The sequence below is a fragment of the Peromyscus californicus genome, unplaced genomic scaffold (assembly GCF_007827085.1).
Source record: "Peromyscus californicus insignis strain IS unplaced genomic scaffold, ASM782708v3 Scaffold_5__1_contigs__length_169319896, whole genome shotgun sequence".
Classification (NCBI taxonomy): Eukaryota; Metazoa; Chordata; class Mammalia; order Rodentia; family Cricetidae; genus Peromyscus; species Peromyscus californicus.
Window position 1 is genome coordinate 129,125,968 of NW_026294573.1, and position 17,107 is coordinate 129,143,074.

The following is a 17,107-nucleotide window of genomic DNA, read 5'->3' on the forward strand; positions in this document are numbered from 1 at the left end:
GAAAGCATTATCAATGGTGTACATTGAGCTTCCGCTGTTCCAACTCTGTGTTAGCTCTCTGCCTCATTCCCCACAGTGCCAGCACATGGCCATGTCATACCTCCCACTTGGCCTCTGTTACTTTCCTCCATTGTCCCTTTTTGAGAGCCTACAGCCCCGGTTTCTATTTTTCTGTTGTGCTGGGGTTCAAAACCATGGTTTTGCCCATACTAGGCAAGTGATCTACCACTGAGCCCTACCCCAGCCCTCCATCCCGGTCTCAGTCTACTGTGTGCCTTCTCCATGTCCTCCTTGGGGGCACAGAGCTTCTGTTGGAGAGGGGTCACAGTGGTGGCCATGATGCCTACCCATACCACCCGCAGTGCTCACAAGCACTCACCCATCGTCTGCCAGGCAGTTCTGCGTTTCTCCGACCAGAACGTTCTCCCTCCCTCACACATCTGCAAGTGTTTCTGTTTGACTTTCTTTTCTTTTGAGTTATGGTCTCTTGAGTTATGTAGCCCAGACGGGCCTTGAACTTGCAATCTTCTTACCTCAGCCTCCAAGTGCTGGGATTGCAGGCATATGCCGCTACATTTAGCCTCAAGCTTGTACAAATTCTATCTGAAGTTTTCCTTTTTGGTATTGCATAATTTTGAATGTTTTAAGTTTTATATCATTTCTTCCTAAATGAGCCTCAAATTCAATCACTAGCATGGTGAGAAAGGAAACAATTTTGGTCCATTTTTTTCCCTGTTCTGTTCTTTAGCAGACTACAGACTATTTTTCTGGATTAGTACTAATTCCTGTGTTCCATGTTAGTGGTCTCAAGTAGACAAATTGGCCTGATATATGTGATTTGTTTGGCCTACACAGTGTTCTAAGAAAAATATGGACTAGTTCTTAGCACTTTGAAATGTTTATAGAAGAATGCACATTTTTGGCTTTAGTTAAAATATTAATAAGCATGGTGTGATGGTTAATTTTGATAGACAGCTTGACTGGAATTGGAATCACTTAGGAGATGCAGTCTGAGCATGTCTTGGAGGGCATTGCCAGAGAGGTTTCACTGGGCAGCGAGGACTCACCTTATCAAGGCCCAGCCTTTGGGTAGAATCGTAATCGGAACAAAAAAAGGAAGGAGGAGGAAGCAGGCTGAGTACCAGCACCGTCCCTCTCTGCTTCCTGAGGACTAACGAGGGGAGACTAGCTGCTCCACTTCCTGCTGCCACAGCTAGACCTGCTCTTACCATGACGCCCTGTCGTGACAGATTGGCCCCTCAAATGATGAGCCAAAATAAACGCTTCCCTTTTTCAATCGAAAAATCATTGCATTTAACTGTTTCCATTCATTTCTTTTCTCTGTGTGTGTATTTCAGTAAGGGGATGTGCATCCTCATGTCACAGTGTGTGGGGAAGTCAGAGGACAGACAGCTTTCAGTCTGTTCTTTCTTTCCACCATGTAAGTCCCAGGTATCCGATTGAGTTCCTCAGGTCAGGTTTGGTGGCAAGTGCCCTTTGCTCACTGAATCATCTTAGCGCTCATCCTTCCTTTCTTGAACAGCTTTTGTCCAACATTTTGTTGGGTATTTTATAGCAACAAGAAAAATAACTAATGTCCCTGGCACAATGGGCCTATGCACTTCCCCGGCAATAATTAGCTGCTAGCTGTTGCTAGCTGTTCCCTTGAGGGAAGGTGTGGATTTTTTGTTTTTCTGTAAGCCCCACCCCACACAGCTGCCATTCGTTGAGACTAATTGTCCAGCTGCCATTAATCGTCTCACTTTTACCTCTCCTGACAGGAGGCCTCTGCAGTGGCTCATGTTTGTGAACTTTTCTACATCTGCGATAGGAAGCCTTTTATCCAGCACTGCTGATTGTGCGGGGAGGCTCTGGGGTGTCCTGGAGAGGGCGGAGCTCCGAGAGAATGGAAGTCACTCAGGTGCCGCTTCCCTTGGGTGTGACTGACTGAGGGCGGCCCTTTCACCTCTGTGATCTCCTGTTTATCTGTAAAATGAGGATAATGGTGGGGTAGTTACCGAGGATTAAAGGATAGTAATGAACACGGACGGAAGGGAGGCAGGAAGCACCCAGAGAGAGTGACAAACTCTTTTGATAAACCCTGTGATCTCAGGGAAAAGGCAGGGCCACTCCTGCAAGGCTTTGGTGTCATCGGCTCATAATGCATGTGTAATGACACTCTCAGGTATCTGAATACACGTAAGAAAAAGATACGATGCTAGATATCATCTAGGTAAATTGTATTTTCTATAATGGCTAGATAAAACTGTTTGGTAAACCAATAGCACTTCTTCCGCTTAGATGATAATCTTATGCTATGGTAAGTCCAATTCTTACAATAATATATATATTAAAAACAAAATATGGTGAATCGATACAGCGTCTACTCTGGAAAATCGTGTTTAAAGACAATTGGTAAAGTGTTTGCAACAGCATGATGACCTGATTCCAAACTCCCTGCACACACGTAAAAAGCCAGGCACAGTGGACAGCACTCACGATCCCAGGGAAGTGGAGTCAGGAAGACCCAGGGATCTGTTGGCCCAGCAGTCCGGCCTACGTGATTATCTCCAGGCTCAATGAGAGACCCTATCTCAAAAAGAAGATGGGGAGAGCAGGGCATTTGACACCAATCTCTGGATGCTACACACAGGTGCACAAATGGGCATACACACCGATATGAACAAGCGCAAGCATGCATGTGCACTCATGACACACATAGACACACACACACACACACACACCCCTTTCGAGAAAATTTTCCATATTACTTTCACTTGTCTGCACCTTTCAGCGGGCTCCTGATAGATCTAAACATACACATTCACACGACTTTGTTTTCTATTTACCACTGTAAAGAATGGCCACAAATGTAGAGGCTTTAAACAACAGCAATAAACAGTACCAATAATTACCACCCTCACCAACACTGCCAATCTTACTCGCTGCAGGTTAGACGTCTGCCAGGAGTGTCACTGAGTAGGGCTGCACTCTTATTGAAAGATTTGGGAGTGAATTCATTTGCCTTTTTTCGATTTGTTTCCTTTTTTTTTTTTGGTTTTTCGAGACAGGGTTTCTCTGTGTAGCTTTGTGCCTTTCCTGGAACTCACTTGGTAGCCCAAGCTGGCCTCGAACTCACAGAGATCCGCCTGGCTCTGCCTCCCGAGTGCTGGGATTAAAGGCGTGCGCCACCACCGCCCGGCTGTTTCCTTTTTTAAACAGGGCCTTACTCTGTAGCCCTGGTGGTCTGGAACTTTCTATACAGTCCAGGCAGACCTTGAACTCAGAACCACTTGACTGCCTCTTGAGTACTGAGTTTAAAGGCGCATATCTGGACATCTTTTCTAGCTTTTAAAGGCTACCTATAGTCCCTGATATGTGACCCAATTCTCCACCTTAAAAGGAAGCAAATCTCTGACTATACTTCCTTAATTTTATTTTTCTTTTTTAAAAATGTGTGTTTTAGCCAGGCAGTGGTGGTGCATGCCTTTAATCCCAGCACTGGGAAAGCAGAGGCAGGTGGATCTCTGTGAATTTGAGCTAAGTCTGTTGTACAGAGAAAGTTCCAGAATAGTCAGGGCTACAAAGAGAAACCCTGTCTCCAAAACAAAAGAAATGTATGTTTTAATCAATTTTCAAGTTTGCATTCAGTTTTGTGACATCTGTACACATGGCTATCCTTTGTTCTCAATCATTTTGCTCCTTCACTGCCCTCTGCCCTCTATACTCTCAGCAGATTCCCTTTATCCCTCCTGTGAGTCCATCCCCATTGCTTTTCCACATGTGATCCATGACCCCTTTATTTATTACCTTTCCTTAATTCTCTTACTCTTCTTCATCACAATCCCTTTTCTAATTCTCTCTCTCTCTCTCTCTCTCTCTCTCTCTCTCTCTCTCTCTCTCTCTCTCCTCTCTGTCTCTCTAATACAAACACACATACACATACTTTTAAATTTAGGTTCTATATATGAGGCTAAACACATGTTATTTGTCTCTCTGATGTTGTTGTCGGTTTTTACTCTTTTTTGGGGGGCCACCACCCAGCTCCCAAATAAATCACACACAGAGGCTTATTCTTAATTATAAATGCCTGGCCTTAGTTTGGCTTAGTTTCTAGCCAGCTTTCCTTAACTTAACTTATCCCATCTACCTTTTGCTTCTGGACTTTTCCTGTTCTCTTACTTCTGTAAATCTTACTCTTACTCCATGACTTGCTTGTAGTGGGGTGGCTGGTCCCTAGAGTCCTCCTTCCCTGGATCCTCCTTCTCAATCATCTCTTCCCAGATTTCTTCTTCTATTTATACTCTCTGCCTGCCAGGCCCACCTATCCTTTCTCCTGCCTTGCTATTGGCCATTCAGCTCTTTATTAGACCATCAGGTATGTTAGACAGGCACAGTAGCACAACTTCACAGAGTTAAACAAATGCAACATAAACAAAAGTAACACACCTTAAAATAATATTCTACTACACTCTGAGAATCATTTATTTCATTTAATGATGATTTGCAGTTGTATTCATTTTCCTGAAAATGCCATAACTTCATTTTTTCTTTATGGCTGTACAAAGTATCATAGTGTATATCACCACATCTTCTTTATCCATTCATCTGCTGATGGACATCTAAACTAGTCCCGTTTCCTGGTTCTCGTGACTAGTGAAGCTATAAATATGGATGTGAAGTCTCTATTATGTTAACCTGGAGGCCTCTGGGTATATACCAAAAGTGATAACACTGGCTTGTAGATATAATTCTGAATGGTCTTATTAAATAAGAAACACAGAGCCAAATGCAGAGTTAAAAGCCCAAGAGGTCAGAGCACTAGCGAATGGCCCTTAGCTTACCAGCTGCTGCCGTCCTTCCCCTGAGAAAAGAGACCTACTTCCTGTGTGTCTGTGTTTTTTATTGACTTTCTGTTCTGCCTTCTCACTGGTTCTAAACCCAACTACATGACTTCCTCGTCACTGCCTGTCTATGCAGACCTCCAGGTCTCTATGGTTGATATTGAGATTAAAGGCATGTGTCTCCATGCTGGCTGTGTCCTTAAACACACAGAGATTCTGCCTGTCATGTGATCGGGGTTAAAGGCCTGTGCTACCCCTGCCAGACTTCTGCTAAATGGCTTGCTATTAGCTCTGACCCCCAGGCAACTTTACTTATTAACATACAAATAAAATATCACCATACTGGCTCATATAGTAGTTCCATTTCCAGTCTTTGGAGGAGCTTCTGGACTGATTCCCATTGTGGCTGCACAAGTTCACGCTCCCACCATCGGTGTGTAGGCTTCCTCTTTCCCCATGTTCTCACCAGCATTTGCTGTGCTTGGTTTCCGTTGTGATAGCCTTCCCCACTCAGTGAAATGGAATCTCTCTCTTTGTTTTTTGTTTTTGCTTTTTGAGACAGGGTTTCTCTCTGTAACAGCTCTAGCTGTCCTGGAACTCACTTGGTAGACCAGGCTGGCCTCGAACTCACAGAGATCTCCCTGACTCTGCCTCCCGAGTGCTGGGATTAAAGGAGTGTGTTGCCACACCTGGTTGAAATGGAATCTTAAAGTTGTTATAATTTACATTTCTCTGGTGCCTAAGGATATTGACCACTTTTCAAGTATTTACTGGTCATCTGTATTTCTTCCTTTCAGAACTGTCTATTCAATTTATTGGCCCATTTATTTATTAGATGATTTGGATTGTGGCAATTTGCTGTTGAAGTTCTTTATATATCTTAGATATTATCCCTCATTCTTTAGGCTGGCTCTTCATTTGGGTGATTGTTTCCTTTCCTGTGTAGAAGTTAATTTCATGTCATTTGTCAAATTTTTTGTTTGTTTGTCTGTTTTCTGAGACAGGGTCTCTCAATATAGTCCTGGCACTTGTAGACTACCTATGTAGACCAGGCTGGCTTCAAACTCACAGAGATCCTCCTGCCTCTGCTTCCCAAGTGCTGGAATTAAAGGTGTGTGCAATCATATCTGGCTGGCTTCATTTGTCAATTCTTTAGGATTTTTCCCCCTGTGTTATTGGAGTCCTGATCAGAAAGTCTTTGTGCCTATATCTTTTTTCTTTATTTTTTTTAAAAAATATATCCTGATTAGTTTCCCCTCCCTCTGCTCTTCCTGGTTCCTCTCTACCTTTCCTCCCATCCAAATCTGCTCCCTTTCTGTCTCTCATTAGAAAGGAATAGGCTTCTAAGTGATAACAATCAAACATAACAAAATAAAATAAGATAAATAAAACCCATCACATCAAAGTAGGACACGGCAAATCAACAGAAGGAAAAGAGCCCAAGAGCAGGCACAGGAATCTGAGACCTATTAGCTCAGGAGCCCCATAAAATACCAAACCGAGCCGGGCGGTGGCGCGCACGCCTTTAATCCCAGCACTCGGGAGGCAGAGCCAGGCGGATCTCTGTGAGTTCGAGGTCAGCCTGGTCTCCAAAGCGAGTCCCAGGAAAGGCTCAAAGCTACACAGAGAAACCCTGTCTCGAAAAACCAAAAAAAAAAAAAAAAAAAAAAAAAAAAAAAAAACCAAAAAAAAAAAAAAAAAAAAAAAAAAAAAAAACCAAAAAAAAAAAAAAAAAAACCGAAAGCTGTAATATATATATATATATATATATATATATATATATATATATATATATATATGCATAGCACCTGGTATAGATGCATGCAGGCCCTGAGCTTGATGCATCAGTCTTTGTGAGTTTATCTGAGCTTTGCTCAGTTGATCTAGAGGGCTGGTTTTTTTCTGGTTGTCTTCCATCCCCACTGGCTCTGCCTCCTCTTCTTTGGGGTTCCTTGAGCTCTAAGGGGAGGGATTTGATGGAGGCATCTCATTTAGAGCTGTGTGTTCCAAGATCTCTTTGTGAAATGTCTGGTTGGGGGTCTCTGTATTTGTCTCCATCTGCTGCTGGAGGAAGAGTCTCTGAGGATAGCTGAATAAGGCACTGATCTAAGAGTATAGCAGAATGTCATTGGGGTCATCTTATTGTTTTTTCTTTTTCTTTTTTCTTTTTTTTTTTTTTTTTTAAGAGCAGTAGTATTTGGTTTTACCCTCAGTCTCTGGGCTATCTGGTCTCTGTTTCTTGATCACCCAAGCAGTGTTGGGTATGGTTTCCATCTCATGGAGTTGGCCTTAAGTCAAATCAATATTGGTTGATTATTCCCACAAGCTTTGTGCCACCATTGCCCTAGCATATTTTGCAGGGAGGATAGATTATAGATCTAAGGTTTTGTGGTTGGGTTGGTGTTTATGTTTCTCTTTTGGTAGCCTGCAGAACACCTTCCCATACCAAAGACACTAGAACACAAGGACAAAGGTTCTAATTTTCACATTCATTATGTGTTTGTGTGCGTGAGTGTCACAGCACATAAGAGGTTATAAAAAACAATTTGTGGAAATTGCACCAACCACTATGAAAACAGGCCAACGAAGATCATAAAAGAACAAAAAACAGGACAAAACACTTCACAATTAACTCTCTCCAACTCTGAGGAGAGCTGCTTCCTGGTGTCTTCACATCTGTGTACTTATGTACAGCACATTGTTTCCTCAGGTGAACGCATCCCATACTTAATTCTTCAGCTGTCCACTTACATACTCTTCTGTCTGTTCCAGTACCATATTCATGTAGCCATCCAGGCAGGCCAGAACCCCTCGATAATCCACTCCAGAATTTAGTTTCACCACAACTGGCCGTCCATTGATTTGTTTTAAGCCTAGGGGTTTGCTTCTACAGACTCATGTTTAACTGTGGTGATACTTTGTTGTACCCTAATAAAATTTACCTGAAGATCAGAGGACAGAACAAAGCCACTAGATTAGACATAGAGGCCAGGCAGTGGTGGCACACACCTTTAATCCTAGCACTTGAGATCTCATGCCTCTGCTACCAGTATTTGGACGCACATACGCCTTTAATCCCAGCACTAGGAAGGAAGTAATATGGCTGGGCAGAGAAAGGTATATAAGACGTGAGGAGACGGGAACTAAATCCTTTTTTCAACTGAAAGCCCTTTCAGCTAAAAGTTTTCCGGCTGAAGCCCATTTCGGCTGAAGCCCCTTTCGGCTGGAGACTTTTTGGCTGAGGCCTTCCGGCTGAGGACTCAGAGGCATTCAGTCAGAGGATTCGTGGAGTTGGCGAGGCGAGACATGGCAGCGGCTTGTTCCTTTGTCTCTCCGATCTTTCAGCATCAACCCCAATATCTGGCTCCCGGTTTTTATTATAAGACCATTTAGCAATTCGAGCAACATCTAACAATCCTGGGAGGCAGGAAACCGAGTTCTAATCTCCTCTGCTACTTAATCAGCTGTGCAGCTTGTAACTCTCACCTCTCATGGCCCCTGGCTCATCGCGCAGCCGGATCCGCAGCCCTCCCAGCAGCGCAGCCGTTTTTGACATCTTTGTTGCAGGAGGCCATGGGAGTATACAGCAGGTGACAACTAGTGTCCAACAGGTCAACCCACCAGGTGAATAACGCTCTGTCGGGGAGCCCCACTAGGCAAAGTCCGTGGGGTCACTGGTTGACCGTGGTTCACGTGGAAACGGTTGTTTTCTGTCTCTAACTTTCTCACGTGCCACCACTATGCCTCCCGATAAGAACAGCTGTGAGGTTCCTTCCACAGCCCATCGGTAGTGTGCTTTATGTCTTTTGGGCACACTTACAGCTGTGGATGGTCAGAAAGATGATTTCTGTGTAAGCTGTATAATTCTAATAATATTAGAATATTTTTCATAACTGATACAGGAAAGCAGCAACATTTTCTGTCACAGAGAGCTAATTTTCGGCTTCAGAACATATTCAAAGCAAACTGGTTGCCCTGGAGATAAATACGCAAGGATGAATCCCCAGGTGGTGTTTGTTGCTGAATCAAGGTCAGACATGAGGCAACTTTGGTAGACATAACCCTCTACGGTAACTGACTTTTTGCACGTAGTTCCAGCCTCAGTTTATGTCACAGACTCAAGGTTCAGCCAACTGTTTAACTTTCTGTCTGGGAATCCTCACCAACGTAGAGCTATGTGCATGGCCAAGCATCACTCACTGGTCATCAATGTGACATTCCTAGCCTAAGAGAAACTGTGTGACTTATCTTGTGTTATGAGAATGGGTCGGGCCCTGAAAATGTAACATATAATTGTCCAGAGTTTGGCTGTGAGAGGAGTGGTGGTGTAGAGAGGTGGCTGTGTAGAGCTATGTAAGAGCTGTGCAAAGAATGCGTGTGTGTGTGTGTGTGTGTGTGTGTGTGTGTGTGTGTGTGTGTGTGTGCTGAGTGAAGGATGTAGTTGAGTGGGCAGAGAGAGAAATGTGAGAGACTGAGTGAGTGAAAAAGTGAGTAAAGAGTGAGTGAATGATGTAGAAGTGTGTGTGTGTGACGAGAGAGAGAGAGAGAGAGAGAGAGAGAGAGAGAGAGAGAGAGAGAGAGAGAGAGAGAGAGAGAGAGCGCTGTGTAAAGAGCTGCATGGTGAGAGCTATGTAAATGAGATGTTTAGCTGTGTGGAGATTTGTAACTGTGTGGAGACAAGGGAGGTGAAGCTGTATAGAAAAGAGATGTAAAAGAGAATGTATGTAAAAGAAAAATGTGCAGCCATGTGAAAATAGATATAACTGTGTATAGAGATGTATGGCCATGTAAGAGAGAGATGTATGTATGTAAAGAGAGATATATAGCTGTATTTAAAGAATGTAGCAGTAGCTGGTTGGCAGTGGTGCACACCTTTAATCCCAGCACTCGGGAGGCAGAGCCAGGTGGATCTCTCTGAGTTCGAGGCCAGCCTGGGCTACAGAGAGAGTTCCAGGATAGGCTCCAAAACTACACAGAGAAACCCTGTCTGGAAAAACAAAAAACAAACAACAGAAAAAAAGAATGTAGCAGTGTGGAACAGAGATTCTCTGAGAAGATTATTTAAGATGAAGTAAAAGAGAAAGGTACCATCAGAAAGCGTATGCATTTCCTTGTTTTTTCCCCTCAGATAGAGAGGAACTTATTTCTAAAGACCCTCAGATACAAAAGTTTCCTAAAGTCCCGCTACTCTGAGGTCCTCTCTTCACTACCCTGGAGCAGTTCTGGGAGCTGGCCCCCCTGGACTGCATTACTTTGTCAGAAATTAGGTGGCTGTAGCCGTGTGGTTTATTTCTGGGTCCTCTATTCTATTTCGGTGGTCTACAGATCTGTTTTGGGGCTCTACCATGTTATCTTTGTTACTGTGGCTCCATAATGTAATTTGAAATCTCATATTGTGATGTTTTGAGCATGGCTCTTTCCACTAGGCATGCCTTAGCTATTCAGAGCTTCCACATGAATTTTAGCATTGTCTCGCCCAGTGCTGGGAAGAACTCAGGGGAAGTGTGATGGAGATTGCTTTGAATCAGTAGATTGTTTTCGGTACCATAGCCGATACCATAGCCGTTTCCACGATGCTAGTTCTGCCAGTCCATGAGCATGGGAGACCTTTCCACCTCCTAGAATCTTCGCTTTCTTCCTTTCGGTCTCTCAAAGTTCCCAGTTACAGAGGCCCTTTTCTTCCTTGGGTTATTCGCATATTTTAAAAGCTGTCCTGAGTGGGACAGTTGCTTTCCTCTTAGCAAATTAGTTGTCAGTGTATTGAAAAGTTACTTATGTGCTGGCTTTGGCAGCACATATACGAAAAGATTGGAACGATACAGAGAAGATTAGCATGGATCCTGTTCAAGAATGCAACAAAAATTCATAAGAGTGTTCCATATTAAAAAAAGAAAGAAAAGCTACTGACTTCTGTGTGTTGCTTTTTCTCTTCTTCTTTTGCAGCACTGGGTTTCATGTGTGCTAGGCAGCAGCATCTCCTTTTTCTCACCCTTTACTCCCTTTCCCATTTTTTTTTAGGATCCTTATAGTCACTGGGCCCACCAGGAATAATCTCTTTCTTATTGACAGCTGGTAGACAAACTTAATTCCATAGGCAACATTAAGTCTTTGCCACATGACGTAACACATTCTTGGGAGCAGAGGGTAGAAGGCAGACAACACGAATCCTCAGCCAACCTTAAAGTGTGCACACTTTATATGTGTAATTCAGATTAGATCTTTTCATATCTTTACCTCATATGTGTTTGTCTCAATCCTCAAATAGCCCTATGGAATGAGAGCTACTTTTACTATGAGAAATGAGGCTAGTTAAGAAATGTGTCTGAGGCCGGGCGGTGGTGGCGCACGCCTTTAATCCCAGCACTCGGGAGGCAGAGCCAGGCGGATCTCTGTGAGTTCGAGGCCAGCCTGGTCTCCAAAGCGAGTTCCAGGAAAGGCGCAAAGCTACACAGAGAAACCCTGTCTCGAAAAACCAAAAAAAAAAAAAAAAAAAAAAAAAAAAGAAATGTGTCTGGATCCAGAGCTGTGAGTAAAACAATGAGATGTCAGCCCAGAGCTGCGTCCTCAATCAGTGGTTCAGTATCTTAAAAATTGGTTCAAATTGTGCTTTTCTTTTTATTTTCCAACAAAAGACTGTTGTAATGAAAACAGGCATCTTGTGGGAGGGATAGAGTGAGAAGGACCAGGAAAATTCAAACAAACAGTACACTGAGCAACATGATTTCCATCGTTTCTGTGTCATACACTATCAGTAGCTGATGTTTACCTTTCATTCCCTGTCTTAAGTTTCTGAACTGTTAGTCACTGCTTGCTTTTTAAAAAAGATTAACTGGCCAGGCATGGTGGTACATGCCTGTAAATCCCTGCATACTGGAGGCTGAGACAAAAGGCTCATGAATTCTAGGCTAGTCTAATTACACAGAGAGACCCTGTTTTTGGAAAATAAATAAAGAAAACTGGCACAAATTCTTCTCAAGCTGAGAACTTTGGCTTTGCTTATTTGTAATCTAAAAGTAAACAAAACCACAGGAAGTCATGTGGTCAGTCTTTTGCCTTAAATACTCCAAACCACCACTTTCCATTGCTATTTAGGGGGAAATATAGGATTCCATTGTAATGCACAAGGCCCTGAATTCAATGCCAGCCTGGGCGATGTAGGGAGGCCAAGGATTCTGCTTTGGGCATATGCAGAATGCTCTTTTCAGGGTCTTAGTTTCCATTCTTGTCTACTTTTTTTTCCCCAAATGACTGCTTTTCAGTGCAAATAAGTAGAAATAAAATATAATTTGCCAGCTGGGCGGTGGTGGCGCATGCCTTTAATCCCAGCACTCGGGAGGCAGAGGCAGGTAGATCTCTGTGAGTTCAAGACCAGCCTGGGCTACAGAGTGAGTTCCAGGACAGGCACCAAAGCTACACAGAGAAACCCTGTCTCAAAAAAAACAAAACAAAACAAATATATATTCCTTGCATAAACTGACATGACAAGTAAGGAGACAACAATCTGAAAGAGGTGACAACACCAAAGAAAATGTCATAAAACCTCCAAACGGTACAATTCCAAGCTGGAAGAGACAGCACACGGTGGAAAGACCCAGTAGTTAGAAATGCTAAGCAGCACCAGGCACAGGCAGCACTGGAAACTCGGCAGGGGAGCAACCCTTACACCGTGAGGGAAAACTCAGGCGCTTTCTCATTTTTTCAGTTATTTCAAGTTGTGTCAAGAATATAAAATCCCTTAAGACTAGGGGTGTAGCTCTGTGATGGAGCACATGCCGAGCACATACAAGGCTCTGGGTTCAACAGCAGATAAGGAAAGGGAAGGAAAGGAACCTCTTGAAAACAGTGCATCTCTGCACCTTGTACTTTTTCTGTCTTGACACATTGCTTTGCACATGACATGCTTGTCCAGTCAGTAATATTTCTATTCACATGATTGTCATAAGCCACTTTGTAGATATCTGGAAAAAGAAAAAGTCATAATGCTTTACTCAGACTATGTAAAACTAGGTAAAAATGATTAGTTTCAAATTCTAATCCTTGGATTTAGAAAGCAGATCCTTGCCATTTAGAGGACTGTGAGTAGAGCCAGAGGGAGGGGCACAGAAGCACACGGACCTGAGGAATTTGGCTGTGGGTACAGTTCCTTATCATGCATCTTGTACATGATGGTAAGTACGGTTTGAAGGTAATGATCGTATTTTTCTCTTCTCTGAGCTACTGAATGAAGGAGAGAACACAGCACATTGCGTTCTTAGAGGACACAAAACTAAAGGATAAGGATGTGGAGTTAACTAACATTATATATTTTAAAATTGCTTTTCAGTTTACATATGAGTATCAGTGTTTTGCCTACATGTATATGTGCATGTCTAGTGCCTGTGGAGGCCAGAAGAGGGCGTCAGATCACCTAGAACCAGAGTTACAGATGACTGTGAGGTGCTGTGGGATGTTCTGTATGGCAAATGTGTTGCTGATTGGTCAATAAATAAAACACTGATTGGCCATTGGCTAGGCAGGAAGTGTAGGCGGGACAAGGAGGAGAATAAAGCTGGGAAGTGGAAGGCTGAGTCAGAGAGACACTGCCAGCCGTCATGATGAGAAACAGCATGTGAAGATGCCGGTAAGCCAGGAGCCATGTGGCAAGGTATAGATTAATGGAAATGGATTAATTTAAGCTGTAAGAACAGTTAGCAAGAAGCCTGCCACGGCCATACAGTTTGCAACCAATATAAGTCTCTGTGTTTACTTGGTTGGGTCTGAGAGGCTGCGGGACTGGCGGGTGAGAGAGATTTGCCCTGACTGTGGACCAGGCAGGAAAACTCTAGCAACAGTGAGGGGTCATGTAGATGCCAGGAATTCAAGGCAGGTCTTGTGGAAGAGCAACCAGTGCTCTGAACAGCTGAGTCATCTCTTCAGCTGCACACACACACACACACACACACACACACACACACACACACACACCACCACCACCACCACCACCACCACCAACAACAACAACAACAAATAACAAGCATAACAATTACCAGTCATTAATCCCTCTCAGTATCAATGGACTCAGTTCGCCAATAAAAAGATACAGGCTAATGAATACGAAAACAGGATCCATCCTTCTGCTGCATACAAGGAATATACCTCAACATCAAAGACAGACATTACCTCAGAGTAAAGGATTGGAAAAAGATTTTCCAATCAAATTGACTGAAGAAGCAAGCTGGTATAGCTATCCTAATATCTAACAAAATAGACGTCAAACAAAGATTAATCCAAAGAAATAGAGAAGGACATTTCATATGCATCAAAGGACAAATCCACCAAGATGATGTCTCAATTCTGAACATCTATGCCCCAAATACAAGGGCACCCACATTTGTAAAAGAAACATTACTAAAGCTTAAATCACACATCGAACACCACACATTAATAGTGGGAGACTTCAATACCCCACTCTCATCAATGGACAGGTCATCCAGACAGAAACTAAACAGAGAAATAATGGGACTAACAGATGTTATGACTCAAATTAACCTAACAGACATCTACAGAAGGTTTCACCCAAACACCAAAGAATATACCTTCTTCTCAGCACCTCATGGAAACTTCTCTAAAATTGACCATCTACTTGGTCACAAAACAACTCTTAACAGATACAAAAAAAAATTGGAATAACCTCCTGTACCTTATGAGATCACCATGGATTAAAGTTTGAGTTCAACAATAACACAAACTACAGAAAGCCTAGAAACCCATGGAAACCGAACAACTCTCAACTGAATTATCACAGGGTCAAGGAAAAAATAAAGAAGTTAAAGACTTCCTAGAATTCAATGAAAGTGAATGCACAACATACCCAAACTTATGGGACACAATCAAAGCAGAGCTAAGAGGAAAATTCATAGCACTAAGTGCCTTCATAAAGAATTTGGAGAAATTTCATACTAGTGACTTAACAGCACACCTGAAAGGTCTAGAACAAAAAGAAGCAAACACCCAGGAGGAGTAGATGACAGGAAATAATGAAACTGAGGCTGAAATCAATAAGATACAAAGAGAACAATACAAAGAATCAATGAAACAAAGAGTTAGTTCTTTGAGAAAATCAACAAAATAGATAAACCCTTATCTAAACTAACTAAAAGGCAGAGAAAGAATATCAAAATTCACAAAATCAGAAATAAAAAGGGGGACATAACAGCAGACACTGAGGAAATCCAGACAATCATTAGGTCATACTTCAAAAACCTGTATTCCAGGGTTGGGGATTTAGCTCAGTGGTAGAGCACTTGCCAAGCAAGCACAAGGCCCTGGGTTCGGTCCTCAGCTCTAGAAGGAAAAAAAAAACACCTGTATTCCACAAAATTAGAAAATCTAAAAGAAATGGACAAATTTCCTTGAGAGATACCACATACCAAAATTAAACCAAGATCATATAAACAATTTAAACAGGCCTATAACCCCTAAGGAAATAGAAGCAATCATTTAAAGTCTCACAACCAAGAAAAGCCCAGGCCCAGATGGTTTCAGCGCAGAATTCTACCAGATTTTCAAAGCAGAGCTAATAGTAATACTCTTCAAGTTTTCCCACACAATAGAAACAGAAGGAACATTGCCAAACTCTTTTTATGAGGTTATAGTTATCCTGATAGCCAAACCACACAAAGATGCAAAAAAGAAAGAGAATTACAGACCAATCTCCCTCGTGAACATTGATGCAAAAATACTGGCAAACTGAATGCAAGAACACATCAAGAAGATCACTCACCATTATCAAGTGGGTTTCATCCCAGAGATGCAGGGGTGGTTCAACATATGAAACTCTGACAATGTAATCCACAATATAAACAAACTGAAAGAAAAGAACCATGTGATCATCTCATTAGATGATGAGAAAGCCTTTGACAAAAATCCAACACCCCTTCATGATAGAAGTCTTGGAGAGATCAGGGATACAAGGAACATACCTAAATATAATAAAAGCAATATACAGCAAGCTGATATCAAATTAAATGGAGAGAAATGCAAAGCAATTCCACTAAAATCGGGAACAAGACAATGTTGTCCACTCTCTCCATATCTATTCAATATAGTGCTTGGAGTTCTAGCTAGAGCAATAAGACAACAAAAGGAGAGTATAGGGATACAAATTGGAAAGGAAGAAGTCAAAGTATCACTATTTTCAAATGACATGATAGTATATATAAGCGACCCCAAAAATTCTACCAGGGGACTCCTACAGCTGATAAACACCTTTAACAAAGTGGCTAGATACAAGATTAATTAAAAAAAAATCAGTAGCCCTGCTAGTACAAAAAATAAAAGGGCTAAGAAAGAAATCAGAGAAACATCACCTTTCAAAATACCCACAAATGGTCGGGCAGTAGTGGCGCACATCTTTAATCCCAGCACTTGGGAGGCAGAGCCAGGCAGATCTCTGTGAGTTCGAGGCCAGCCTGGTCTACACAGTGAGATCCAGGACAGGCACCAAAGCTGCACAGAGAAATCCTGTCTCGAAAAAAAATATACCCACAAACAATATAAAATATCTTGGAATAACTCTAACCAAGCAAGTGAAAGACCTATATGACAAGAACTTCAAGTCTTTTTTTTTTTAGAGATTGATCTTTATTCAAAACTCTGATCTACCAAGTTAGCGTTTTCCACCAACTCGGGCAGCAGAGACCTTCACAGGCTTCACAGTCTTTTGCAGGGGCCTTGGCAGCAGCCATTGCTGTCTTCTTGGACGCCTGCTTAGCCTTTTTTGCTTCCTTGGCAGCCCTGATAACCTGTTCTCGCTGAGCTTTCCTAACTTCTGGTTTCTGATTCCTCTTGGCCATTATATCAGCATCAAGTCTTTGAAGAAAGAAATTGGAGAAGATATCAGAAGATGGACAGATCTCCCATGCTCATGGATCAGTAAGATTAACATAGTAAAAATGGTTATCTTACAAAAGCAATCTACAGATTAAATGTAATTCCCAATCAAAATTCCACATAATTCTTTACAGACCTTGAAAGAACAAGACTCAGCTTCACATGGAAAAACAAAAAACCCAGGATACCTAAAACAATCCTGTACAATAAAGGAACTACTGGAGGTATCACCATCCCATCTCAAGTTATACTACAGAGCTATAGTAATAAAAACAGCCTGGCATTGGCATAAAAACAGACACAATGTTTAATGGAATCAAATTAAAGACCCAAACATAAATCCACACACTTATGGACACTTGATTTTTGACAAAGAAGACAAGACTATACAA

At 42.3% G+C, this 17,107-nt stretch overlaps 1 non-coding gene and 1 pseudogene across 1 annotated transcript; one reads left to right on the forward strand and one right to left on the reverse strand.

Moving 5' to 3' along the window:
- Nucleotides 1–7,514: 7,514 nt before the first annotated feature.
- LOC128097054 (U6 snRNA-associated Sm-like protein LSm6) lies at nt 7,515–7,743 on the reverse strand (annotated as a pseudogene).
- A 2,875-nt stretch (nt 7,744–10,618) lies between these two features.
- On the forward strand, nt 10,619–10,730 carry LOC128098006 (U6 spliceosomal RNA). The gene has a single exon (XR_008214057.1). It is a non-coding gene; the product is annotated as a U6 spliceosomal RNA (small nuclear RNA).
- The last annotated feature ends 6,377 nt before the right edge of the window (nt 10,731–17,107 follow it).